Source organism: Microcaecilia unicolor, chromosome 2 (assembly GCF_901765095.1).
Source record: "Microcaecilia unicolor chromosome 2, aMicUni1.1, whole genome shotgun sequence".
Taxonomy (NCBI): Eukaryota; Metazoa; Chordata; class Amphibia; order Gymnophiona; family Siphonopidae; genus Microcaecilia; species Microcaecilia unicolor.
In genome coordinates, this window is record NC_044032.1 from 246,553,777 (window position 1) to 246,581,135 (window position 27,359).

The window sequence follows — 27,359 nt, forward strand, 5'->3', positions numbered from 1 at the left end:
AATTAGTAGATATTCTTGGCCAATCCTGGTGATCCTGTAATACTCTAGCAATGATAGCTAATGCTTCTGATTGGGGGAATTATGGCATGTAAAGACACCACACCTAAACAAACTAGTATACTACTAGATATAATAGCTACCCCTGCTTGAAATCTAATCTGATTAACTTAATTGTGATTTATCAAATTGTGCAAACTATTGGGAAAGAGTGTGCACACTTCCAAAACTGTTCACACTCTTTTGAACTTGCAAGCTACTTTTTGGAAGAGTAGAGACTATTTATGACACATGAAAAAAAATTAAATTTCAAGGGTTTCCTGCCATTTTGGGCAAAACATGACAAAAACAGCATCCCTAATAGATGATGATGCCCACAAGTATGCGCTATGAAAGAAGGCATGTTCAGGGTACAGAAAGGGTATGCACTTGGTGGGACTGGAAAGTACACATATATGATATATTCTATAAGTATAGCTTGAGGCTGCCTCTGCTTCAGGAAGCAGGTGAAAGCCTGGCTCTTCTCTCAAACCTTTAATACATAGGGTGACTGACTATACATCCATTCTGCACCTGGACTAGCTTGCTACACACACTGTACCTTAGACCAGTTCCTTATATCTTGATTAACTGTAAAAAGAACTTGCCTTTAGTTTAGCCACCCATTTATTTATCCCAACTGACTCTGAACCACACATCTTGTCCCCATGTATATATCAGCATTTGGCCCTCAACTATATGGTAAACTGTATTGTAGAAAAGGGAAGGGAAAGGAAATTAGTATCATATGTTATTTCAATGTACTAATTGTGTGCTTATTAAACATTCCATAACTATTATGCTGACATCATATTATAACTTATTTGAATGTCAGCTCTGTTAAATGTGTATATTTGTTATCCTGTTTCATGGTAGTCCTATTATTAGGTTTCAGTTTGCTTTTTAAAGTTTTCCTCTATTATTATATTTATGTTTATACTTGTACATTTTACTATTGTTATGCTGTTAACATAGTAACATAGTAGATGACGGCAGAAAAAGACCTGCACAGTCCATCCAGTCTACCCAACAAACTCATATTTGCTACTTTTTGTGTATACCCTACTTTGATTTGTACCTGTGCTCTTCAGGGCACAGACCGTATAAGTCTGCCCAGCACTACCCCCGCCTCCCAACCACCAGTCCCGCTTCCCACCACCGGCTCTGGCACAGACCGTATAAGTCTGCCCAGCACTATCCCCGCCTCCCAACTACCAGCCCCGCCTCCCGATCTTAACTAAGCTCCTGAGGATCCATTCCTTCGGCACAGGATTCCTTTATGCTTATCCCACGCATGTTTGAATTCCGTTACCGTTTTCATTTCCACCACCTCCTGCGGGAGGGCATTCCAAGCATCCACTACTCTCTCCGTGAAAAAATACTTCCTGACATTTTTCTTGAGTCTGCCTGTACCTACTGAACACCACCTTGGATGAATTTCTTCATAAAGGTGGTTAATAAATCCCAATAAATAAATAAATAAAGGTAAATCATGCCAAGAAAATCTGATTCAATTCTTTGACTGGGTGACCAGAGAACTGGATCAAGGATGTGCGCTAGATGCAGTCTACTTAGATTTCAGCAAAGCCTTTGACATGGTTCCTCAAAGGAGGCTCTTGAATAAACTTGGCAGGCTGAAGTTAGGACCCAAAGTAGTGAACTGGATTAGGAACTGGTTGACGGACCGACGTCAGAGGGTGGTGGTTAATGGAATTCACTCAGAGGAAGGAAAGGTGAGTAGTAGAGTGCCTTAAGGATCGGTGCTGAAGTCGATTCTGGTCAATATATTTGTGAGTGACATTGCCGAAGGTTTAGAAGGTAAGGTCTGCCTTTTTGCAGACGATACTAAGATTTGTAACAGAGTGGACACTCTGGAGTGGAAAACATAAAAAAGGATCTACAGAAGTCAGAAGAATGGTCTAATGTTTGGCAATTAAAATTCAATGCAAAGAAGTGCAAAGTGATGCACTTAGGGAATAGAAATCTAAGGGAGACATATGTGCCAGGCGGTGAGAGGCTGATATGCACAGACAGGGAGAGGGATCGCAGAGTGACAGTATCTGAAGGATCTGCCTTTAAATCCCTTTAGCTTTTTTTAATGCTTCTTATAGAATAGGCAGAGTGGAGGCAGCAATAGGATTATGTTCAAAGGAATTTCCCCAAGTAATTTAATAGTTAGGGTAAATTCCATGGGCTGAAAATTTCCCTTCACTGAACTTCTTCATTCCAGCTCAGATTTTCAAAAGTAAGCTTTATTTATATGAAACTGTCCTCACCAGAGACACAGAAACATACACAAGTGCATGCGCTTTCTTTTCTAGTGTTGTCCTGCTGCTCAAGTGCTCATTCAGACAGTGCCCCCCCCCCCCCCCAGATCAGCCCATCATCATGTAAAATTCTGGAATTGGCTGCCATTCCTTTTTCTCAGCTGACCCTTCACACTTTTCCTCATTCTTCAGTCTTAATCCTTTGCAACAATATCCCCCCCCACCCCCCACGAACACTCACTGGTTCTGTCTAAAAATGTTGTGCAGAGCTCGGATTCCTCCATAGCTCATGCAGCTCAGCCCCTCCAGGGCCGTGCCTAGGGTCTCTGGTGCCCCCCTGCATACTTGAAGGCAGGCGCCCCCCTGCGGTGCTTACCGCGCTTACCATGTTGGCATGGCCCTGAGCCCCTCCTTCCTGTGTCTAGAAGTCTTCCCATTGGCTGGATTCTACCACAGCCTCTGCATTGGAAGGGGGGAGTACTGAAGAGCTGTAATGGATTAAACTCTGAAAAATAGCCTCACACTTAGCCATCTTTTTGACTATGAGACAGGTAATTTTCAAAAGTTTAGAATCCTGAAAAAATCCATACAGTTGGCAATCCTAGTCTCCTAAATCATGAGCACATCTGACAGGGCCCCCCTAAAATTTTGGGCCTGAGGCACATCCCTAGTTTGCCTATGCCTGAATCAAAGTTGCCAGATGGGCGGTTTTCCCGCCCAATTGGGCGGTTTTCCGCGACCCGCTGCGGGAAATTTGTGACCGCTGCGGGTTGCGGTTTATTTGGGCTGCTTTTTTTTTGCCGGGCGTTTTTTTTTTCTCTGCCGGCTGCGGCTTTTCGCCCCACGGAGGGCGTGGTTAGTTACATTGGGGGGTGGTTAGTGACATTGGGGGAGTGGTTAATGACATCATGGGCAGGGCTGGTGACATCAGGGGTGGGGCTGGTGATGGCGGGGGCAGGGCTGGTGACGGCGGGGGTGGAGCTGATGACGGCGGGGGCAGGGGTTGATGACGGCGGGGGCGGGGGTGTGAAATTTTGGGCAGGTTTTGGAACTGGTTAATTGGCAACACTGGCCTGAATCCAATTTTGGATAAACATCAATGGGGCCAGACTCAGGGATGGGGCAAAGTGAATTGAAGAAGAAAGGGAACATCTGATGTTCCGAGGTGGATGATGAGGGTGTTGCTGATAGTGGTAGCCATTCCACCATCTGGGGGAACAAGGAGGTCAGGGGTTGACTGAGGGTCTGGATCAAATGTATCATGGAGTCCATGGGCATCTTGTTGGAGGCCAACCACCTCTGCCCTGAACATGTTGTTTTCTTGGCACAGGTCAATGGCTAGCTGCAGTAATTTTTCTTCTCTTTGCCTGGGGCCATTGATTTCACACTCCATGGCATTCTCCACCTCCACTTCTTCCTTGGGATGATTGTTCTCTTCTTCTGCCTCCAGTTCAAGGCCCTCCTGATCCTCCACCTCCCCTTCAGTAGATAGCATGTCACTATGCTCTTCCACTTGGGATTCCTCCTCTCCTGCCTCTTCTTCATCTTCTCCAGGAATCTATTTGTCTGCAGGCCCTTCAGGTGTCACGTTCTCAAGGGATGGATCTTGCTGACTGCTAAAATCCCAAATCATTCTTGAATGCTACTAAATACAAAGACTAGGGGGCATGCAATGAAGCTAGTAAATAGTAAATTTAAAACAAATCGGATAAAATATTTCTTCACACAACTCTGGAATTTGTTGCCAGAGAATGTGACAAAAGCAGTTAGATTAGCAGGATTTTAAAAAGGTTTGGATAACCTCCTAAAAGAAAAGTCCATAAGCCCTTATTATTATTATTATTATTTATTGCATTTGTATCCCACATTCCCCCACCTATTTGCAGGCTCAATGTGGCTTACATAGATTTGAAACATTGTCATTACAGGATATCAGATACAATTATTAATGTGTAATGATTAGGAGAGGTAAGAGAAGAAGTAAGAGAGTGATTAGGGTAGTTGTAGCAGATAGGCATTCTTAATTGATTGGGTTAGTGGGGTGACTTGGGGAAAATCCACTGCTTATTTCTAGGATAAGCAGTATAAAATCTTTTTTTTACTGTTCTGGGATCTTGCCAGGCACTTGTGACTTGGATTGGCCACTGTTGGAAACAGGATACTGGGCTTGATGAACCTTTGGTCTGTCCTAGTATGGCAACTTATGTTCTTATGTCTATCCACTTTCCAAATCCATATTGTTAAACACCTTTACCTCCATCTATTCAGGGACATATTCTACCTTTCTTAGAGAAAATAAGGATCATAGGGGTAATATTTGATGAAAAACTAACATTCAAACCACAAATTGTTTTATGTTTTGCAATGTATTAGATCAGTGAAGTATTGTTTATCATTATCCTGTATGTGTACTCTTATTCTTTCTTTAGTTATCTCACATATTGATTGCAGTAATTCATTATATTCTGGGCTATCGCTTTTTTTCACTTAAACGTCTGCAATTGGTCCAGTCTACAGCAATCAAATTACTATGCGGAGTGCACAAATTTGATCATGTTACATCTCTGTTCAAACAAGAGTATTGGCGTCCTGTACCTACACGTATATAATATAAACTCCTCATCGGATTATTTATCTTCCTTTCTTATGCCATATATACCATCTTGCACAGTTTGTTCATCTCAAAACTCTTTATTTCTTCTACCTTCCCCAACTCAAATCCGTCTTGACGTCACCCATGAGACAGCCTTCTCGTATGCAGCCCCTAAACTTTGGAATAACTTTCACTTGCATTAGATCAGAATCTTCTCATACACAGTTCAAAATTCTTCTTAAAACCTGGCTGTTTTCATCTATTTTCCCCATCTTTCCTGCCCTTCTGGTTGTCCTTGGTTCCTTGTCCAGACTCCCTCTCTTAGTTTTCCCTTTCCTTACCCCTCTATACTTGGTGAGTTTGATCTTGTATGCATGGACCTTCTTTCCTATCCAGACTTCGTATTTCTTTTTCTGATTACTCATGGTTTATAGAATGTAAACCTCCTTAATCTGTCAGTTAGCAAAAGCGATATAGCATATGTGAATAAACTAAACTGAACTATGGGCCCTGTTTACAAAGGCGCGCTAGTGTTTTTAGTACACACTAACAGTGTAGATGCTCATAGGAATATTATGGATATCTACACGGATAGCATGAGCTAAAAATGCTAGCACGCCTTTGTAAACAGGGCCCCATATTTTCTGATTATTTTTTTTCTTTAATAATTGTAAACCTCTTCGATGTATTATTATGAGTGGCAGTATATCAAGCATTAAATAAATAAATAAGAAAAAAAAAGATAGCGTTAGGTTCAACTTTGACATCTCTGTCTCCACTGGAATAATATACATACCTCTGGCACTGTTGAAAGAGCTGGGGACAGAGAGAGAGAGAGAGAGAGGATTAATGACTTACATAGTTGGAAACGTTAACCTCATTGATGAATATTGCAGTATTCTATCAGAAGAAGAGAGATCCTGGATTTCCCTTCTGCAAATAAATGTAAAAACAGGGAAAGTCCCATAATGATTCTTATTTTAAACCATGAAAATAGTAATTATGCATTAAAAGTTCTAGAAAGATATTGTATTTAACTTTCTACCATGTAGAGACTGAGACTGCTTTTGTTCACTTGGTTCCATACAAAAAGAGAATTTGACCAGGGTCCTAAACTTTTGAACACAACCGTATTTATTAAGGGTGTATATTTGTTACTGTACATTCAGTTTGTAAGTGTTCCTTTAAATAAAATTAACACGCTAAAAGAACTTGATGTGCATTCATTTTTAATAAACGTGCTATATCGAATAGAAAAAAGCAATTAAAGAACTACAAGGTGAGTATAAGACATGCAAAATGGAACTACTGCAGAAAACAAGTAGAAACAGATTACAGTAACACAAGGAACCTATACGGACTAGTAAACAACTTAATAGATGTAAATCTTGTGACATTGCAGAATGAATTGACTCCATCTGCACAAGATCTAGGAAAACACTTCGAGACTAAGATAGAAGACCTTAGAAAGGGGCTAACACAAGAACAAAGAAACATAGACACATAGACGAAATGGAAACAAAGCACGAAGGCATTGCCTTAGACAGAATCTGGACATCATTCACTCCTCCAACATCTGACATGTCTTCATAAAGGCAGTTAATACATCCCAATAAATAAATCATTAATCAAACCATAAAAATTATTTCCAAGGCATTCTGTCTGCTAGATGAATGCCCCAACCACCTGATCCACAAAGCTCCAACACATTTCATAGAAGAAATCCGATCTCACATATCATACATGCTATCCAAAGGCTTATTTCCTAACAGAAAAAGGCAGCATAGCTCTAGCACCAATACCAAAGAAAACACAAAAGAGCAAATGCAACATCACCCAACTACAGACCAGCGGCCTCCATATCTCTCATGGCCAAGGTCATGGAAGGCCTGGTAGCCAAACAGCATATGGAATACCTCAACATTTCCATTCTCCATGACTCACAATTGGTATTCCGGCCACAATGCAGTACAGAAACAGTACTAATAATGTTACTATCCAATTTCAAAAGAGAAATCAGCAAGGGAAAAAAATCCTTCTCCTACAATTTGACATGTCAAGCGCCTTTGACATGGTCGACCACTAACAGACAAAATTGGCATAGGTGGAGAAGTACTAGAATGGTTTAAGGGATTCTTGACATCCAGATCCTACCAAGTCAAGATGGGTAACACACTGTCCTCCACGTGGACGGCAAAATGCTGAGTCCGGTAAGGATCGCCGATATCACCTATACTTTTCAACATACTAATGACCCCAGTGGCCTACATACTGATGAAACATGGCTTTAACCTGTTCATCTATGCAGATGATGTGTCAATCTACTTACCATTTGACAAGAAACCGACAGAAATCACAACCAAAATAACCCAAGGAGTGAATATCCTAGAATCCTGGGCAACTGCATTCAAATTAAAACTGAACAAGGAGAAAACACAATTCCTAATCCTCACATCCATGTACTGCAAGAACTCCTTCCCCAACTTCATTTTAAATGGATATTCCTACTCAGTAACAGACAGTCTGAAAGTCCTAGGGATAGCACTAGACAGAAACCTGACCTTTGAACAACAGACAACAAATGTTGTAATGAAAGTGTTCCGAAAAATGTGGAAACTAAGACACATATGAAGCTACTTCCCAAGAACAGTCTTCTGCATGCTTGTGCAAACACTAACCTTAGCACAGCTAGGACCATGTTTACTAAGCCACACTAGCGTTTTTAGCGCATGCTAAAATTAGTGCATGTTAAACTCTTGAGTCACCCATATGTTCTTATGGGTGACAGCGTTTAGTGCATGCTAATCATTAGTGCATTCTAAAAACGCTGATGCAATCTTAGTGCTGCTGAGTAAACAGGGCTCCAAGGGCATCTTTTACTAAGGCGCACTTACGGTTTTAGCGTGCGCTAAAATTGGGCATGCGCTAAACCTTAGAGACGCCCATAGGAATGCATTGGTGTCTCTAACATTTAGTGTACTTCCAATTTAGTGCAGACTATTGCAATGGAATCTATGCTGGGTGCAAATGTCAGATCTTAAGAAAATTACAAATGGCACAAAACACTGCTGCATAGCTAATTCATGGAAAATCTCGCTATGACAGAGCCACACCACTACTCCAGGCCTTATACTGGCGTCCCGTCAAGGCAAAAATAACCTTCAAGCTATGTATACTGGTCTACAAAATCATATTCGGTCTAGCTCCAAAATACACGGTGCGGTGGACCTAATAACCCAATATAAACACAAAATCAAGAAATTACCTTACACTCCACTTCCCCAACTGCAATGGTCTAAAATACAAATCAGCTTGCCCAACATATCTATGCACACAGAATTGGAACACACTCCCGAAATCCATAAAAATTATGAACAACTACTTGTTCATAATTTTTATGGACTACTTGAACTTCTGAAAACATCTCAAAAAGTTCTTCTTCAAAAAGTTCTTCTACAAAGACTCAGGGGAAACTCCAAAACAGACCTGTTACTTAGATAAATCCTTGTTAACTTGATTCTCATCTCTAATCTGTACTCCATCTGTCTTTCCTATCACCGACACAGATCATCCCATTAAATGTAACTACGCTATTTGGTTTGTAAGCCACACTGAAACAATGTCAATTGGAAAATGTGGGATATAAATGTTGAAGTAAATAAATAAATAAAATTATTTATAAAATCAAATATATGATGTGAACTGAAAAAATGTCTGAAAATTGGGGAAAGTCAAAAATTGCCCCAAAATGAAAAACACTATTTTCTGTTCCAATCCCTAGTATTAATCCATAACAAGTTTCCTCTATTTTTATATTAAGAATGTAAGAATATTTATACTGGGTCAGATTAATGGTCCATCTAGTCCAGTATCCTGTGTCCAACAATGGCCAAACCAGGTCATAAGGTGTGGAGTGGTCTAGTGGCCTAGTGGTTAGGGTGGTGGACTTTGGTCCTGAGGCACTGAGTTCAATTCCCACTTCAGGCACAGGCAGCTCCTTGTGACTCTGGGCAAGTCACTTAACCCTCCATTGCCCCATGTAAGGCACATTGAGCTGCCATGAGTGGGAAAGCATGGGGTACAAATGTAACAAAAAAAATAAGTATCTGGCAGAAACCCAAATAGTAGGAACATTCCTTGCTTCCAATCCCAGGGCAAGCAATGACTTCCCCATGTCTATCTCAATAGCAGACTAAGGACTTTTTCTCCAGAAACTTGTCCAAGCCTTTCTTAAACCCAGATACAGTATCTGCTGTTACCACATCTTCTGGCAAAGAGTTCCAGAGCTTAATTATTTGTTCAGTGAAAACATATTTCCTCCTATTTCTTTTAAAGTATTTACATGTAACATCATAGCGTGTCTACTGGTCTTTCTATTTTTTGAAAGAGAAAAGTATCAATTCACTTCTACTCATTCTGTAGCCTTTCCTCATATGAGAGGAGTTCCATCCACTTTATCATTCTGAGCGCTCTTCTTTGAACCTTTTGCAGTAGTAACATGAGTTTTCCTTTGAAGCCATAGCCAGATGGGGCAGGAGCATAAGGGGACTGATCCTGCTCCATCCCACTAGACTACCAGTGCTCACATCCAAGTAAGTTCAGGGGCAATGAGGAGTCTGGTGGGGGTGGGGGTGGGGGGCGGTAACGGGTGGGAGGAGGGATTGGGGCAATCAGGAAGATATGGGGGAATCAGAAATGAAGGCCCAGTAGCGTAGCCAGGTTGAGGGCATGGGGGAGCAGAGAGCAGACTGTTGACAGCACTGGCACATATTTTAAACAGATCATGTGAAAGTCCATTTGGGGGAGTGGCCGCTACCCTGGTGACCCACCTACAGTAGGTATACCTCCTTGAAGGCCATGGGGGCAATCATAACCAGCGGGGGGGGGGGGGGGGGGGGGTCAGAAAGTTGGGAGACCTGACAGATCCCCTTGTGTGGTTCCCGGCTGAACTGGTCATGCCTGGATATTCAACTGCTGTTCAGTTACCTAGATTTATGAGCCTACTGCTGAAAATCAGTGCTAACCTCTTGATTTCCCAACTAGATTTTGGCACGCCTACTTACACCATGGTAATAGAAAACATAAATGTGCACATCTAAATGTGATACTTACAGTATAAAAATACTTGTGTAAGTTACATGTGTAAATGGTGGTCCCTCTCACACCCCGCCCATACTTTTCCCCTGTGAATGCCCCCAAGCAAGTTGCATGTGTCATTTATCGAATAAAGCTAAACAGTCATAATTCTGAAGAATTTCAGAATGCACTTGGTATTTAAATTTGTACACTAAAGGTACAGAATGATAAGTTAAAGTATCTTAATATATAGGCTACTTACCAGCTGACTTTCAATCCACAGCAGTCAGTTGTCTTTAAGCCGCTGACAGCCGTGGGCTGAACTAAGCCCAGATATTCAATGCTGGGTCATTTCCAGGCACAAACTTTGAAATTCTTAGTCAGCATGGATACCCAGAACAGTTTCATAGCCAAACCTCAATTTCTGGTTGGGTTTGGGGATGTTCTGGGTAGGCATGGCCCACACATTTCTTCCCTGCCCATTACCCCCTCCTCTCTCCCCAGAAGCAGTAAAAATTAATTCCTTGGCTGGCAGGGATGCCCAAGCCCTGCTAGCTAAAGAGTCTTCAATGGAGGCTCCCCGAGCTTTTCTTAACCCATAAGAATTGCCATACTGGGTCAGAAAAATGGTCCATATAGCCCGGTATCCTGTTTCCAACAATGGCAAAGCCAGGTCACAAATACCTGGGAGAAACCCAAATAGTAGCAACAGTCTAAGCTACCAAACTCAGTTTTTAAACCCAGATATGCCAACCACTGTTGATGAATATTAAAAATGTGCCAACCGCTGTTACAAGAGGACAGGAGGAGCCTCCACAGAGAGTCAAAGCAAAACAGCAAAAGTAGAGGCTGACAAATGCGCAAATCAATAGGGAGATAATATCAAAAACCAGTTTATTCAGAATATTCTTTGGCGCCGAAACACGGACCGTGTCGGGTCCTTGATATTGATATGAATATTCTGAATAAACTGGTTTTTGATATTATCTCCCTATTGGTTTGCGCATTTGTCAGCCTCTACTTTTGCTGTTTTGCTTTGTTCCAACCGCTGTTACTGCATCCTCCTACATCAAGTTTCAGAGCTTAACTACTTGTTGAGTGAAAAAATATTTCCTCCTATTTGTTTTAAAAGTATTTCTATGTAACTTCCTTAAGTGACCCCTAGTCTTTGTACTTTTGGAACAAGTAAAACATTGATTCACTTCTACTCGTCCTACAACATTCTGGATTTTTTAGACCTCAATTATATCTTCCTTCAACGATCTCTTTTCAAAACTGAAAAGCCCAAACCTCCTTAGCCTTTCCTCATATGAGAGGAGTTCCATCCTCTTTATAATTTTGGTTGGTCTTCTTTGGACCTTTTCTAATTCTGCTTTATCTTTTTTGAAATATGGTGACAAGAATTGAATGCAGTACTCAAGGTGAAGTTGCACCAGGAAGTGATAAAAAGGCACTAAAGTATTCATGGTCTTATCTACCATCCCTTTCCTAATAATTCCTAGCATCCTGTTGGCTTTTTTGGCCACCACCGCAAACTAGGCCGAACATTTCAGCGTATTTACAATGACACCTAGATCATTTTCTTGGGTGCTGACACCCAAGTTAGACCCTAGCATCAGGTAACTATGATTCAAATTATTCTTCCCAATGTGTATCACTTTCCATTTGTGCTAATTAAATTTCATCTGCCATTTGGATGCCCAATCTCCCAATTTCCTAAGGTCTTCGTGCAATTTTCCACAGTCTGCACGTGTTGTAACAACTTTGAATAGTTTTGCATCATCTGCAAATTTAATCACCTCATTTGTAGTTCTGATTTCCAGACCATTTATAAATATGTTAAATAGCACTGGTCTCAGTACAGATCCCTGTGGCACTCCACTATTCACCCTCTTCCATTGAGAAAAATTGCCATGTAGCCCTACCCTCTCATTTCTGTCCAATAACCAATTCCTTGTCCACAACAGAACATTGCCTTCTATCCCATGACTATTTAGATTTCTCAGGAGTATCTCATGAGCTTTGTCAAAAGCTTTTTGAAAATCTAGATACACTACATCAACTGGCTCACCTTTTATACTGTGACTCGTTGAATTAAGACTCATTTAGATTGGCAGAGGCCAAGAATTTTAATTGATTGTGCTTCTGTGCATACAATTGATGTTCAACTTGGACGTCACTATGCCTGCCGGGGTTCTAATGTGCGATCTAATGGTTTAAACCCTTCAAACAATTTGGTTTCTTTAACATCTTGCCCACTGCCTGATATTACCCTAGATGCTCATGTCTTTATTCCATGTGCTTATATTAATATAAGATCTATTGGCTCTAAGGAGTAGCCTAGTGGTTAGTGCAGTGGATTTTGATCCTGGGGAACTGAGTTCGATTCCCACTGCAGCTCCTTAACCCTACATTGTCCCTGGTACAAAATAAGTACTTGAATATATGTGAACTGCTTTGAATGTAGTTGCAAAAACCTCAGAAAGGCGGTATATCAAGTCCCATTTCCCTTCCCTAAGTTTCAGACAGTTAGAGACTGGGTAGAACTTAGTCAGCCAGAGTTTCTAACTCAAACATGGTTGTTAACATAACAGGACCCATAGATTAAAGAATTATGTTCTCCAGGATATAAGATGGAGGTTTTATGTAGAGAAAGGAAGTGGGGGTGGGGTGGAATTGCTATTCTCCTGAAGCAGTTTTTTGAGATTGTGATATTGGATCAATCAGTGTCAACAGATATAGAAATAACGGCAGTACAGATTAGGGGTTCTACTCTGGTAGATATTTTAACTTGTTTAATTTTTTATTCTCCCCCAGGAAGCTGGGCAAAAGCTAAAGTTGCTTTTTATGATTTTACAGCTCGTTATTGTTTTAACTCTCCTTATGCTTTGCTAGTAGGGGATATAAACCTTCATTTAGATGATCGGGTTGCTCAGGCAGTTAGAGACTTTAATTCCTTTTTACAGGCATTAACCTTTTAACTACATGATCCTCAACCTACGCATAAGTATGGACACCAGTTGGATGTGGTTGTGTTCTCAAGTGCTTCATGTGAGGATTTGAGTATCTATCTCACAGATGGGGTTTGGCAGAGTCTCTAAGGTCAGATCATTTCTTATACAATTTTACTATTAACTGGAGAAAATCTCAGAAGCATACTACTCAAATTCAGTAGTCCTATTATACTAGAAGACAGATAGGTAATGTGGCTTTTTGGTCCAGTTATGGTCATCGGGAACCTTCTGTTGATTCTCCAAAATTTTTAGATCATTGGCAGAGGGTAAGTGTTGAAATTCTGGATCAAAATCCGCCGGTCTGTAACAGATCAAAGTGATTTTGTACATCAGACAAGTGGTTTGATGGGGAAGTACTAGAATTTAAATGGTGTTGTCGCCGGATAGAGAGACGCTAGAATAAAGATAGATCAGACGTGATACGTGATGAATGGAGATCAGCAATGTGAGTTTATAAACTGGCACTAAGAAATAAGAGAAAGGATTATTCTAAGTTAATTGGGGAAGATGTTTCCAACGTGAAAGCTTTATTTACTTTGATATGTAACCTTACAGACACAAGTAATTGTCTGAGTCACTATCAGAAGGATAGGCCATCTGTTGAACAGTTGGCACATTTTGTTCATCAAAAATTGTTATCTTGCAGACAGTCCTTAGTAGGACCGTTAGAAATAGTTGTAGCAGATTTTAAACTTGTCAGACGTGATGGGATCCCACTTGATAGAATCTGGTCTCAGTTTTTTTCCTTTAGAGGGAAAATTGCTAGATGTACTTTATAAGAAATATGTAAAATCACATTGCTGTTTAGACAGCTGTCCTCCAAAATTGAAGCAATCAGCTTCACTAAAATTTAATCAATAACTTTTTGGTTGAATGGAACACTGTCTAATAATAGGCAAATTTCCCTCAGACTTAGGGGATATAATTATAACTCCTATTTTGAAAAACATCAAGGACCCAGTGGGGTCAGTTTCAAATTATAGGCCTATTGCTTCAATACCACTATTTATCAAATTAATGGAGAGGGTTGTTTCTACTCAATTAGCTCATATTTTGGAACAGCACTATATCCTTCATTCGTCTCAATCAGGATTCCATTCAAATTTTAGTACTGAAACCATTATGGGTGCATTACTTGATAAGGTTTGGGTATGGTTAAGTGAGGGAAAGAAAATTTTGCTCCTCCAATTTGACCTAATGTAGAATATGGGCACGGCCATGAGCCTTGGGTCAAGGCCTAAAGGGCAAAGGCTAACTGTGTGACTCAAACTCATGATCTGATAAGACATCCTTGCGTGCAAGCAGGCATGAGAAAGGAGGAAGTATGAAAAGAAACAGGAAAATGTAGTTTAGCAACATAGGGGAAACAGATGGTGAGAAAAGAGAACAGGATGATCTCTGAGGAAGATAACTTGTTAAAGCCATGTTAAACATTGTTTTGAAAAAAGATATATAAGTAGCTGTATCAGAGCATTATTTTGGAGAGACAGCTTCAGATAGTACTTATGTATAGCAGAGCCGTTCTCCCATGAGAAACTATTAATTGTATCTATATTTGGTAAGTAATAAAAATTGCTTTTCTCATACGTGGCCTTGGTCTTTTATCACTCCAAATTGTGGGTGGCTAGTACATAATAATTTGGGGTGGTGGTAAAAAGACTAAAAATAACACTAACTAGTGCATTTGACTTGGTAGATTTTTAAGTTCTTCTACAAATACTAGATATAGTGGGAATTACAGGAACTGTTAAATCTTGATTCCAAGGTTTTCTTCTTCATAGGAGATGTAGGGGTATGTTTACTAAGGTGCGTTAGCATTTCTAACATGCCTTTAAATTTAAGGCGCGTTAAACACTAATGCACCTATACATTTCTATAGGCGCATTAGCGTTTAACGTGCATAAACCATTTACACGCATTAAAAATGCTAATGCGCCCATAGCGCCGCTTAGTAAACATAGGCGCTACAGTTAAAATGTCAAATAATTTGTCAGATAGTTGGAGTAATGTTTGTGGTGTTCCTCAAGGTTCTCTATTTTCCCCTTTATTGTTCAATTTATATATACATTTTTTGAGATTTGCATTGGAGTCTTGGGATTATGTCTTTCAGTTATGCAGATGATATAACTGTTCTTTTCCCAATTTACTCAGAAATTTCCAAGGAATTGCCAGTTTTGTAGATGGTGTATTGTTAAATGTTATATGATGGCCCATAGATTGAAACTGAATACTGAAAAAAACAAAGTTGTTATTGATTACAGGCTCAGGAGGTCCTGCAAATTCAATATTATTAATCATCGGAATTACATTTTCCCCCGCTGTAAGGATTTTGGGAGTGTATTTGGATTCAACAGGTACCATGGAACTTCATGTCAATAAGGTAGTACATAAGACTTTTCTCCTTAAGCACAATTTGCATTGTGTTCGTAAATATTTTGAAGTTCATCAATTTTGGTTGCTGGTTCAAGCACTTAGAGCCCTGTTTGCTAAGCAGCGTTACAGGTGCATTAACATTTTTAATGCGCGCTAACCATGTACGTGCCTACAATATCCTATAGGCACCTACATGGTTAGTGCGCACGCTAAGTGTAGGTGCGCTAAAAACAATAACACACCTTAGTAAACAGGGCCCTTTGGATTACTGTAATATAGTCTATTTAGGATGTTCTCAAACATTAATTCAGAAATTACAGACTATTCAGAATACCACACTGCGACTGAGTGGAGGAGTGGCCTAGTGGTTAGGGTGGTGGACTTTGGTCCTGGGGAACTGAGGAACTGAGTTTGATTCCCAGCACAGGCAGCTCCTTGTGACTCTGGGCAAGTCACTTAACCCTCCATTGCCCCATGTAAGCCACATTGAGCCTGCCATGAGTGGGAAAGCACGGGGTACAAATGTAACAAATAAAAGTAAATTTATTCTTTAAAACGCTCTGATCATTTAACAATGTACTGTTCCAAAGTTCATTGGTTGTCTGAGGCAGCTCGTGTTGTTTTTAAATTAGCCTGTTTGATGTACTATGAGGGGCATTTTCGATCGTGGACGCCCATCTCTAAGGGCACCCATCTCCGAAGATGGTGCCGCGAAGGGGCAGGGCTGACTGTATTTTCAAAATGAGATGGCCGGCCATCTTTCATTTCGATAATACGGTTGGGGCTGCCCAAATGTCAGAGATGGCTGGGTTTGAGATGGCTGGCTTCGGTTTCTGCCCATAATAGAAACCGAGGCCGGCCATCTCAACCCCGGCCAAATCCAAGGCATTTGGTCATGGGAGGGGCCAGCATTTGTAGTGCACTGGTCCCCCTCACATACCAGGACACTAACCGGGCACCCTAGGGGGCACTTCTAAAAATAAAAAAAAAATAGCTGCCAGGTGCATAGCTCCCTTACCTTGGGTGCTGAGCCCCCCAAATCCCCCCCAAAACCCATTCCCCACAACTCTACATCATTACCATAGCCCTTATGGGTGAAGGGGGGCACCTACATGTGGGTACAGTGGGTTTGGGGGGGGGTTTGGAGGGCTCCCATTTACCACCACAAGTGTAACAGGTGGGGGGGGGGGGGGGTGGGCCTGGGTCCACCTGCCTGAAGTGCACTGCACCCACTAAAAACTGCTCCAGGGACCTGCATACTGCTGTCAGGGAGCTGAGTATGACATTTGAGGCTGGCATAGAGGCTGGCAAAAGAAGTTTTTAAAGTTGTTTTTTTGAGGGTGGGAGGGAATTAATGACAACTGGGGGAGTCAGGAAAGGTCATCCCCGATTCCCTTCGGTGGTCATCTGGTCAGTTCGGGCACATTTTTTGGACTTGGACCTGAAAAAAAAGGGACCAAATTCTCGCCATGGACGCCCTTCTTTTTCCATTATCGGTTGAGGGCGCCCATCTCTTAAGCATGCCCCAGCACGCCCCTGTCCCGCCTTCGCTACCCTTCCGACAGACCCCTGGGAACTTTGGCCGGCTCTACGACGGAAAGCAGTTGGAGACGGCCAAAACTGGCTTTCGATTATACCGATTTGGCCGCTTCATGAGATGGCTGGCCATCTCCCGATTTGTGTCGGAAGATGGCTGGCGATCTCCTTTGAAAATAAGCTGGAAAGTATCTCATGGTTTAGCTCCTTCATATCTAAGAAATTGTTTTGCTTTGTCCATTTTTTTGCATGAGACCCGATCACCTAATCTGGTTTCTTTTCTATTTTTAAAGGGAAAAATACAGAAGAAAATTGTAAATTCTTTAATATCTTACCAGGCTGCCAAACTGGATAAAGATATTTCTTCTTTAATAGCACAGGCATCAAGCTATGGACATTTTAGATGTTTGCTTAAGACAAACTCATTTTTGAATTTTAATAGGAAATGACTGTTAGCTTTTGTAACATGTAACTTTGTATTTCTGGATTGTACAGATTTATTGTTTGTAACCTGCATTGAACCATGAGGCATTGTGGGCTATACGAATAAACTGTGTTATATGTATCCATATATTTATTCATGCCTTCAAAGAAATGCAGCAAATTGGTGAGGTGAGGCTTCCCTTGGCTGAATCCATGTTGACTCTGTCCCATTAAACCATGTTTGTCTGTTTGGTCCATAATTTTATTCTTTATAATATTTTCCACTATTTTGCCCATCACTGAAGTGAGGCTTACTGGTCTGTAATTTCCCAGGTCACCCCTAGAACATCTTTTTAAAATTGGCATTGCATTGGCCATCCTCCAATCTTCAGGTACTATGGATGATTTTAATGACACTAATAGCAGATCAGCAATTACATGTTTGAGTTCTCCCACTTCTCTAGGATGCATGCCATCTGGTCCAGGTGATTTATCACTCTTTAATTTGTCGATTTGGCTCAGTATATCTTCCAGGTTCACCAAGATTTCTTTCAGTTCCTCCACATCATCACCCTTAAAAACCATTTCTGGTGCAGAAATGGTGCTCTCTTACATCTTTTTGCATGAACTGAACATGTGCAATGGCTTCACAGCAATGGTGACTGGAAGTATGCTGCCGAATGCTCCAAGGTTAAGACAGCTCAGGGATGCTCTGGAAAGTACTCTTTAGCTGGTGGGGCTTGGAGATCCCCACCAGCTACACTGACAATGAGCACTGCCATTGGGTGTGCCTGAACTAAAACTGGGTGGGCCCCTGCCCACTTGGGCCCATCCTTGGCTATGCCACTGACCCAGAATTTACTTGGGTACTGGCTGATATTCAGACTGGTGCCTGGGGAGCTCGGTGGAGAAAGGTACATAAGTACATAAGTACATAAGTAGTGCCATACTGGGAAAGACCAAAGGTCCATCTAGCCCAGCATCCTGTCACCGACAGTGGCCAATCCAGGTCAAGGGCACCTGGCACGCTCCCCAAACGTAAAAACATTCCAGACAAGTTATACCTAAAAATGAGGAATTTTTCCAGTCCATTTAATAGCGGTCTATGGACTTGTCCTTTAGGAATCTATCTAACCCCTTTTTAAACTCCGTCAAGCTAACCGCCCGTACCACGTTCTCCGGCAATGAATTCCAGAGTCTAATTACACGTTGGGTGAAGAAAAATTTTCTCCGATTCGTTTTAAATTTACCACACTGTAGCTTCAACTCATGCCCTCTAGTCCTAGTATTTTTGGATAGCGTGAACAGCGTGATATAGGACAGCAAAAACACTGTCCTATATTTATCCACTTACCTATCCGGTTAGTGAACTCAATATTGCTGCCAGATGGGTAAATCCTGGCTGCACCCTGAATCTGCTCATCGACCACTCCAGCAGTTCAGCGGTGGTCCAAAGAGATATTCATTGGCAGTGCTCAGTTTAGTGATACTGAATATCCCCTCTCAGTTCACTCAGAGTTTTTAACCGGGCAGGAGCCTGTCCCGTTTTAATATCAGGCTCTTGTACCCTAATACATAGGATCCAACTTTTCAAAATGATTGGGGGTGCTGAAATTTATTTTTTTACAGGTGGTGCATTCCCCCTCCCCCTGTCCCCCTCCCTCATCCCCCCTCCACCTCCCTCCCAGTTCCAGTCCCTCCCTCCCATATCCAGGCCTCCTCCCTCTCTTTCTCCTTTCCATCCTCCCTCCCTCCCTCCGAGTTCCAGGGTCCTCCCTCCCTCCCTCCGAGTTCCAGGATCCTCCCTCCCTCCCTCCCAGTTCCAGGGGCCCCCTTCCCTCCCTCCCTCCCTCCCAGTTCCAGGGTCGTCGTCCATACCTCCCAGTTCCAGGGTCGTCGTCCCTCCCTTTCTTCCTCCCTCCCTCCTCGCTTTGAGTTCCAGGCCCCTCCAAATTTTAAAAGTAATCTTGGCTTACCTCGTCGGGGTTACGGCGGCAGCAGTGGTAAAAAGCGTGCAGGCTCGGCGCTTAGTTCAGTTTTCTCTTCTCTCTCTCAGCTCTGGTCCCGCCCTCATTTCCTGTTTCCGCAAGGGCGGGACCAGAGCTGAGAGAGAGAAGGGAAAACTGAACTAAGCGCCGAGCCTGCATGCTTTTTACCGCTGCTGCTGCCGTAACCCCAACAAGGTAAGTCAAGATTACTTTTAAAATTTGGAGGGAGGGGGCCTGGAACTCAAAGGGAGGAGGGAGGGAGGGAACGAACTTCTGGTGGGTGAAATATTAGGGGTGCTCGAGTATTCACAGCACCCACAGAGTCAGCGCCTATGCCCTAATATTATTGGATTACTTCAATTCAGTCTTGGATTGTGATCCACTTAACACAGCCTACTGAAATAGTTATGGGTTGGGGTTCAGGTTTGCAGTTTGGGGGTAATCATGATTTTCTGACCCATATGTAAACTAAATACATTGGAACTTGTCAGGGTGTAACTTTAAACTTCTTTTTTTCCCAGTTCTAGTGCACTGAATTCCAAGGGTCACCCAAGGGCATCCTCCCATCAAGAAGCATCTGCTCTCCATGTTTTGAATAAACACCAGAAATATGTATACATGCAAAGATTCAGGAGTTAAGAGTATTCAGTTTGATTTTCTTGCTCACTTTACTCCTCACTATAAATCAGTTCTTGTGATTCTGTACTTTATCTTATTATTTTTTTTAAGAGGTGGTAAAAAAACAGAAGAAGCATTGGAAACAGATCAAAACCCAGCTACTAGTTAAGAGGCTCGTTCAGAACGAAGGCGTTTTCTAGGGCAAGCTGCAGATTCCAGTCCTCTGACAAAAAACAGCCAATGGCTGGGACTGCAGAGCCTTACTTCAGTTACTAGGTGTGGTTTCCGAAGCACTTTATAAAAAATCACAAGCCTAAGGCATAGCTCTCTCTGTTGACTCGGCAGCTTTCTGAGAAGTGTTTCCTGTGTAGTTTTAGAGCAGTGGTAAGCGTTATTTATTTATTTTTTATTAACTTTCTTTTTCTTGCACTGCAGCCTGCTTTTGTTACTTTTAAGATACTGTTGTTTCACTGCTTGCCTGGGATGGGATATAATTCCCCGCATTGGTCTCCTTCCAAGGGCCGGAAGAAAAAAGGGTGGGACCTTTACATTATATCTTGCTAGAAAATCTCTGAAATAAGCTATTCAGATTAAAGTTTCACGAAATCTTAATTGAGGAAGAAGCTACAGTAGAACATGCTTCAAAAGAAAATTGATTTAAATCTTATCTTTAATTGTTTTTCTTTCTTTTCTTTCTTTTTTTTTTTTTTTTAAATATGTGTAACAGTGGAAAGAAATTGTTACAGCTAAAACTATGAGTCATAGGGCAGTATGCCACATCTCCATGTTTGGAAATTTTGGATAATTCCTGTTTTTAAAAACTGCAGATTTTTAGAGGGCTGTGCCATTTCATATTTGTCTGCTTTTCCTATGTTGGCTATGGAATCATGAATCTCGATGTGAGCAGGGCTTAGTTTTGCAGTTTTACACTCCATATTGCTTTCCAGTTCTTATAACAGAATGGCATAACCATAGGCTTGTTCAGTATGAACAAGTCTGGCAGGTTGTTGCACTTTGAAAGTACAAGTAAAGACAAGTCCTATTTGGGTGTTGTCAGGCAATGATCGTAGGTGTGGAAGGATTTTGGAAGGCATTGCATTTTTATACACAACTGCCATTGAAGCTGCTAAATAGCGAAGATGATGCAGTTTCGATCAGAATTCTGGATTTTGTTTTCCAAAAAAGATCAGGAAGGGCCAGGGGTAAACAACTGAAAAACTGATTAATAAACCACAAGGAATGAAAACTAACAGCAACAGCTGTCAACTCTGGCTCACCCGTGTAACTAATCCATTCTCTTCATGCTCTTCTGATCGCACATTGTCTATACAGGTATTACTAAATCAAGTGTAAGGGGCCCGTTTACTAAACTGCGGTAGAAAGTGGCCTTAGTGTGCCCTCATGTGGGTTATTCCCATCCGCTGTGGCCATTTTTACCGCAGCCCCTATCGTCACTTCTTTCGTAGGTAGTAAGAGCTCACATGCTAAGCACACGCTAATCAATTAGCATAGAACACGCCCACTCTACCCTAGACCCGCCCCCACTGCTAAAAAGTAAATTAAATTTTTTAGCTCATGGGTAGCCCGTGGTAATTTTGAAATTGGCGCATGACACTTGAGCACGCCCCGTGGTAAAGTGTTTTTTTTTTTTTTTTGGCTGCAGTAAGCATGCCTTATTGCTTACTACAGCTTGGTAAAAAGGGCCCCTAAAAGGCTTAAAAAATCCACACAGAAAACATTTGCATCTAAGCGTATTCTGTAAATGATACCTAGATTTAGGCACGGTATGTAGGATACACTTAGTTGATATCCCAGCGCCTAAAACTGTGTGCCTCCATTTACACCAACGAAAACATGGCGTAAATTCAGGCCCGTGGATTTAGGTGCAGAGGGCCATATTCTATAACTATGTGTGTAAATTTCAGAACACCCATGAAACACCTATTTCCATGCCCCTTTTTTCCTACGTGTATTAGAAGTTAGGCGCAGTGCATTACAGGATACGTTTAGTGAGTTCGCGTAAATTCTAATTATTGCCAATTAGTGTTTATTATTGCTTGTTAAGTGCTGTTATCAATGCTAATTAGCTTCTTTAAGACAAGTTATGCGCATTGTTATAGCATCCTCCTGGATTTCAGGGCGGATCTCTAGGCAAGCTATATAGAATCCGTGGGAAAGCGGCTAGAAACATTATGGAACGCTGCAATACGTTTTCTTACAAAAGTCTATAACTTTAACCATACAATAGCTTCCAGTTCAATTTAGAATTGAATTTAAGGTATTTATTTATTTATTTATCATCACATTTCTACACCGCATTTTCCCAAGAAAGCTCAGGTTCAATGTGGTTTACATAACAAATTAAGAAGAAGTATTAATACAAGAGTACAGCAATTTCTTTTCATATTAGCTGAACAGAAATCTTAAGAAGTGGGCTTTAAGTAAACTTTTAAATGACATTAGCATTAATAGCATTTGCTCTATGAAAACAAACCACCTTACCTAGCTACACTGTCAGCAACATGATCCCTACATTCCATCTGTACCCACTTCCTCTAGAGATAAATTAGATTCAACAGGAAGAAGTCCATTTTTCCAACAAGCTCCAGCACTCTAGAACAAGCTTCTCTTTTACCTGAGCAGAACAGTCCTATAAAAGATTGAGAGTGCTCCTAAAATCTCATCAGTTCATCTGCAGGTTTGGAGACCAGACCATAGCTTCAGGCTGAAACCAAGGAAAATATGTCTAGGCTGCTATTACCTTGTGAGACCCAATGTGGGATTGGGCATGGCCAGAGAAAATAATACAGCCAGACCATAGATAGAATGCCAGAAATAAGTATTTATTTACAAGAACAGAAATTCCCAGGCCTGTTTCTTCATAGAGCCTGGGGCATAGAAGGAGTAAGGTTACCATATGTCTGGTTTTACCCGGATATGTCCACTTTTTGAGGACACAGCCAGGCATCTGGGCAGGTTTTGCCAGCCTGCCCATTTGTCTGGATTTGTGGACAAACGGGCAGGCTGGTGGGCAGGCAGGTGTCCTATCTTCCCCACCCCTCCTTTACCTTAGTGTGGTGCCCTGTTGGTCTACAGACTGTCTTGCTCCCGGCGCTGCTTCAAAATGGCTGCCGAGATTCAAGCATTAGCCTCACAAGACTTCCACAGAAATCTTGCAAGGTTACTGCTTGAACTCTCGGCAGCCATTTTGAATCGGCGCCGGGAGCAAGAGAGGACTACAGCCGCACAGAGAAGGAAAGAGGGGGTTCTTTCTTACCCTGAACTGGCCACTAGACAACCAGGGCACTACAATAAGGTACAGGAGGGGAGGGGTAGTGAATTGAGTCATGTGGGTGGAGGGAGGCTGGAAAATTGGAGAGGGGATATACATGGGGGGAGAGAGAGAAAATCTGGCCTTCTTTGGGGGGGATCAAATTGACAGGGGCTGGGGCGGGGTGTGATAGGGAGCGGAGTAACAGAGCTGCATGTGGTGTGGCAGGGGGCAGGGCGGGGTGTGACGGGGCAAGGCATGTGTCCTCTTTTTCCTAAGGGCAAGTATGGTACCCCTAAGAAGGGGGAAACCCCAGTGGTTAAGTACATAAGTATTGCCATACTGGGAAAGACCAAAGGTCCATCAAGCCCAGCATCCTGTTTCCAACAGTGGCCAATCCAGGTCACAAATACCTGGCAAGATCCCAAAAAAGTACAAAATGTTTTATACTGCTTATCTCAGAAATAGTGGATTTTCCCCAAGTCCATTTAATAATGGTCTATGGACTTTTCCTTTAGGAAGCCGTCCAAACCTTTTTTAAACTCCGCTAAGCTAACCGCCTTTACCACATTCTGTGGCAACGAATTCAGAGTTTAATTACACGTTGAGTGAAGAAACATTTTCTCTGATTTGTTTTAAATTTACTACATTGTAGCTTCATCGCATGCCCCCTAGTCCTAGTATTTTTGGAAAGCGTAAACAGACGCTTCACATCTACCCATTCCACTCCACTCATTATTTTATAGAACTCCATCATATCTCCCCTCAGCCGCCTTTTCTCCAAACTGAAGAGCCCTAGCCACTTTAGCCTTTCCTTATAGGGAAGTCATCCCATCCCCTTTATCATTATCGTCACCCTTCTCTACACCTTTTCTAATTCCACTATATCTTTTTTGAGATGCGGCGACCAGAATTGAACACAATATTTTATTTTCCTTACATTTGTACCCTGCGCTTTCCCACTCATAGCAGGTTCAATGCGGCTTACATATTATATACAGGTACTTATTTGTACCTGGGGCAATGGAGGGTTAAGTGACTTGCCCAGAGTCACAAGGAGCTGCCTGTGCCTGCAGTGGGAATCGAACCCAGTTCCCCAGGACCAAAGTCCACCACTCTAACCACTAGGCCAGGTGTGGTCACACCATGGAGCGATACAAAGGCATTATAACATCCTCATTTTTGTTTTCCATTCCTTTCCTAATAATACCTAACAATCTATTTGCTTTCTTAGCCACAGCAGCACACTGAGGAAAATGTTTCAACGTGACATCAACGACGACACCTAGATCCCTTTCTTGGTCTGTGACTCCTAACGTGGAACCTTGCATGACGTAGCTATAATTCGGGTTCCTCTTTCCCACATGCATCACTTTGCACTTGCTCACATTAAACGTCATCTGCCATTTAGACGCCCAGTCTCCCAGTCTCGTAAGGTCCTCTTGTAATTTTTCACAGTCCTCCTGACTTTGAATAACTTTGTGTCATCAGCAAATTTAATTACCTCACTAGGTACTCCCATCTCTAGGTCATTTATAAATATGTTAAAAAGCAACGGTCCCAGCACAGACCCCTGGGGAACCCCACTAACTAACCTTCTCCATTGAGAATACTGACCATTTAACCCTACTCTCTGTTTTCTATCTTTTAACCAGTTTTTAATCCACAATAGAACACTACCTCCTATCCCACGACTCTCCAATTTCCTCTGGAGTCTTTCATGAGGTACTTTGTCAAACACCTTCTGAAAATCCAGATACACAATATCAACTGGCTCACCTTTATCCACATGTTTGTTCACCCCTTCAAAGAAATGTAGTAGATTGGTGAGGCAAGATTTCCCTTCACTAAATCCATGTTGACTTTGTCTCATTAATACGTGCTTTTGAATATGCTCTGTAATGTTGTTCTTAATAATAGTCTGTACCATTTTGCCCGGCACCAACGTCAGACTCACCGGTCTATAATTTCCCTGATCTCCTCTGGAACCTTTTTAAAAAATTGGCGTTACATTGGCCACCCTCGAATCTTCCGTACCACGCTCAACGTTAAGGATAAATTACATATTACTAACAATAGCTCTCCAAGCTCATTTTTCAATTCTGTCAGTACTCTGGGATGAATACCATCCGGTCCAGGAGATTTGCTACCCTTCAGTTTGTAGAACTGCCCCATTACATCCTCCAGGTTTACAGAGAATTCATTAAGTTTCTCCAACTCGTCAGCTTCGAATACCATTTCTGGCATCGGTATCCCACCCGAATCGTCTTCGGTGAAGACAGAAGCAAAGAATTCATTTAATCACTCTGCTACGGCTTTGACTTCCCTGATCGCCCCTTTTACACCTCGATCATCTAGTGGTCCAACTGATTCTTTTGCCGGCTTCCTGCTTTTAATATACCTAAAAAAATTTTTACTATGTGTTTTGGCCTCCAACGCAATCTTTTTTTCGAAGTCCCTCTTAGCCTTCCTTATCAGCCCTTTGCATTTGACTTGACATTCCTTATGCTGTTTCTTATTATTTTCAGTCGGTTCCTTCTTCCATTTTCCGAAGGATTTTCTTTTAGCTCTAATAGCTTCCTTCACCTCACTTTTTAACCACGCCGGCTGTTGTTTGGTCTTCCATCCTCCTTTTTTAATATGCGGAATATATTTGGTCTGGGCTTCCAGGATGGTGGTTTTGAACAGCATCCACGCCTGATGTAAATTTTTGACCCTTGCAGCTGCTCCTCTTTTTTTCACTGTTCTTCTCATTTTATTATAGTCTCCTTTTTTAAAGTTAAACACTAATGTATTTGATTTGCTATGTATACTTACTTCAAAGCTAACATCAAATCTGACCATATTATGATTACTGTTATCAAGCGGCCCCAGCACCATTACCTCCCGCACCAGATCATACACTCCACTAAGGACTAGGTCTAGAAGTTTTCCTTCTCTCGTCGGCTCCTGTACCAGCTGCTCCATAAAGCTGTCCTTGATTTCTTCAAGGAATTTTACCTCCCTAGCTTGCCCCGATGTTACATTTACCCAGTCAATATTGAGGTAATTGAAATCACCCATTATTATTGTTGTGTTGCCCACTTTTGTTTGCGTCCCTAATTTCCTTTAACATTTCTGCATCTGTCTGTTCATCCTGGCCAGGTGGATGGTAGTACACTCCTATCACTATCCTTTTCCCCTTTACACATGGAATTTCAATCCACAGTGATTCCAAGAAGTGTTTTGTTTCCTGCAGAATTTTCAGTCTATTTGATTCAAGGCTCTCAATAATATACAATGCTACCCCTCCACCAATTCGATCCACCCTATCACTACGATATAATTTGCACCCCGGTATGACGGTGTCCCACTGGTTATCTTCCTTCCACCAGGTCTCAGAGATGCCTATTATATCTAATTTTTCATTCAGTGCAATATATTCTAACTTTCCCATCTTATTTCTTAGGCTTTTGGCATTCACATATAGACATTTCAAACTATGTTTGTTGTTCCTATTTACATCATGCTTAGTACTTGACAGTATTAATTTGCAATCCTGCAGTGCCTGCTAGATTCTATCTGTTAATGCTGTGGTACAAAGTTTTTAAAACTAAGTGGAAAAGACTATGGAGATTAGTTGATAAAATTTGCTTTTTATATTTTTATTTTGCCTATCATTAACCTACAATTCCTCCATTAAACACCAATCTTTAAGTTCCCAAAGCACAAAGCAAAATAGTGTTCACTTACCAGAGAAATGTTCTCTTCTCATTGTAACTTCTCAGAAAGGCAATAAGATGCCTCTAGCGGTAGTCTCAAACACAGTCTGCGGCTAGAGGGTTGCCACGCCCCAAACACAGCTTTTCAGTTCTGTTTCACTTGTCAGGTCTGACTCCGGCCAGACCTCCAGCAACCTTACAAAGTTCAGTTAGCTGCAAGGGCTTACCTCAGCCCAGTCTTCTGTCAAGTTGTATGTTGGGGCTTCTACTCTTTCTCCTCTAGGCTCTCTCTGCCTCTGGTCCTTCCCTTTAAACTTTCCGCTCTCAGCTCCGCCCCGTCCGGCTCACTTCCTCCCATGGCGAGACCTGTTCTCTTAAGGTGGCCCTGGTTAGTTTGGAAGGATCTTTCTTAAGGTTGCCCTGGCTATCAGAGGGATTTTCCCTGAGAAGGGCAATATTATGT

The 27,359-nt window shown here is 41.8% G+C and overlaps 1 protein-coding gene across 1 annotated transcript in view; it reads left to right on the forward strand.

The window, feature by feature from the left end:
* Nucleotides 1–20,205: 20,205 nt before the first annotated feature.
* The window catches only part of LOC115463405 (annexin A1-like), an 86,336-nt gene continuing 79,182 nt past the window's right edge, over nucleotides 20,206–27,359 (forward strand). Inside the window, exon 1 of the mRNA XM_030193869.1 lies at nucleotides 20,206–20,308. The gene's annotated coding sequence lies outside the window, so the exon portion shown is untranslated. The remainder of the gene's footprint in view (nucleotides 20,309–27,359) is intronic.